Raw genomic sequence first — 1,649 nt, 5'->3', positions numbered from 1 at the left:
GGCATCACAGCTCACAGCAACCTCCAACTCCTGGGCTCAAGCAAGTCTCCTGCCTCCACCTCCCAAGTAGCTGGGACCACAGGCACCCACCACAACGCCCGGCTATTTTTTTTGGTTGCAGCCGTCATTGTTGTTTGGTGGGCCCAGGCTGGATTCAAACCTGCCACCTTAGGTGTATATGGCTGGTGCCTTAGCCACTTGAGCCACAGGCACCGAGCCAGGCTGTTCTTGAACTACTAACCTCAGGCAATCCACTGCCTCTGCCTCCCAAAGTGCTAGGATTACAGGTGTGAACCGCCACGCCTGGCCTTGTTTTTCATATTTTTAAGGAATACATATAATGCATTTAGTATGTGTCATATAGCCTCTTGGCTATTTTCTTTCTTTTTCTTTTTTTTTTTTTTGAGACAGTGTCTCAAGCTTTTCCCCTGGGTAGAGTGCCATGGCGTCATAGCTCACAGAAACCTCCAACTCTTGGGCCCAAGCAATCCTCTCTTGCCTCAGTTTTTTATTTTATTTTTATTATTATTATTTTTTTTCCTCCAAGACAGAGCCTCAAGCCATTGCCCTGGTAGAGTGCCATGGCATCACAGCTCACAGCAACCTCCAACTCCTGGACTCAAGAGATTCTCCTGCCTCTGCCTGCCAAGTAGCTGGGACCACAGGTGCCCACCACAACGCCTGGCTATTTTGTTTTGTTTTGTTTTGTTTTTTGGTTGCAGCTGTCATTGCTGTTTGGCAGCCCCGGCTGGATTCAAACCCACCAGCTCAGGTATATGTGGTACATTTGAGCCACAGGCACCGAGCCTAGTTTTTTACTTTTAATAGAGACAGGGTCTTGCTTTTGCCCAGGCTGGTCTTGAACCCATGAGCTCAAGCAATCTACCCATCTCAGCCTCCCAGAGTGCTAGGATTACAGGTGTGAGCCACTATGCCCAGCCTCGTCTTAGCTATTTTCTTTTTTGTTGTTGCAGTTTGGCCAGTGCCAGGTTTGAACCCGGCACCCTCAGTATATGGGGCTGGAGCCCTACTCACTGAGCCACAGGTGCTGCCCCTCTCAGCTATTTTCAATCAACATTTTATTCTTGAAATTTATCTAGGCTAATATACATAAATCTTATTCATTTCTTTTTATTGCATATGGCAGATCATTATAGAAATGTGATTGGAGGGCTCAGCACCAGTACCTCAGTGGTTAGGGTGCTGGCCACATGCACCAGGGCTGGTGGCTTTGAACTGGGCCTGGGCCTGCTAAACAAAAAAAATAGCCAGGTGGCACCTGTGGCTAAGTGGATAGGGCACTGGTCCCATATACCGAGGGTGGTGGGTTCAAACCTGGCCCCAGCCAAACTGCAACAAAAAAAAGTAGCCAGGCGTTGTGGTGGGCATCTATAGTCCCAGCTACTCGGGAAGCTGAGGCAAGAGAATTGCCTGAGCCCAAGAGTTTGAGGTTGCTGTGAGCTGTGATGCCACGGCACTCTACCAAGGGCGACAGAGTAGACTCTGTCTCTATAAAAAACAAAATAAAAAACAACAAGGCTCGGCGCCTGTGGCTCAAATGGCTAAGGCGCCAGCCACATACACCTAAGGTGGTGGGTTCAAATCCAGCCTGGGTCCGCCAAAAACAACAATGACAGCTGCAACCAAAA

Source organism: Otolemur garnettii, unplaced genomic scaffold (assembly GCF_000181295.1).
Source record: "Otolemur garnettii isolate 467f Iridium unplaced genomic scaffold, OtoGar3 scaffold00116, whole genome shotgun sequence".
Lineage (NCBI taxonomy): Eukaryota > Metazoa > Chordata > Mammalia > Primates > Galagidae > Otolemur > Otolemur garnettii.
This window is presented reverse-complemented; position numbering follows the sequence as displayed.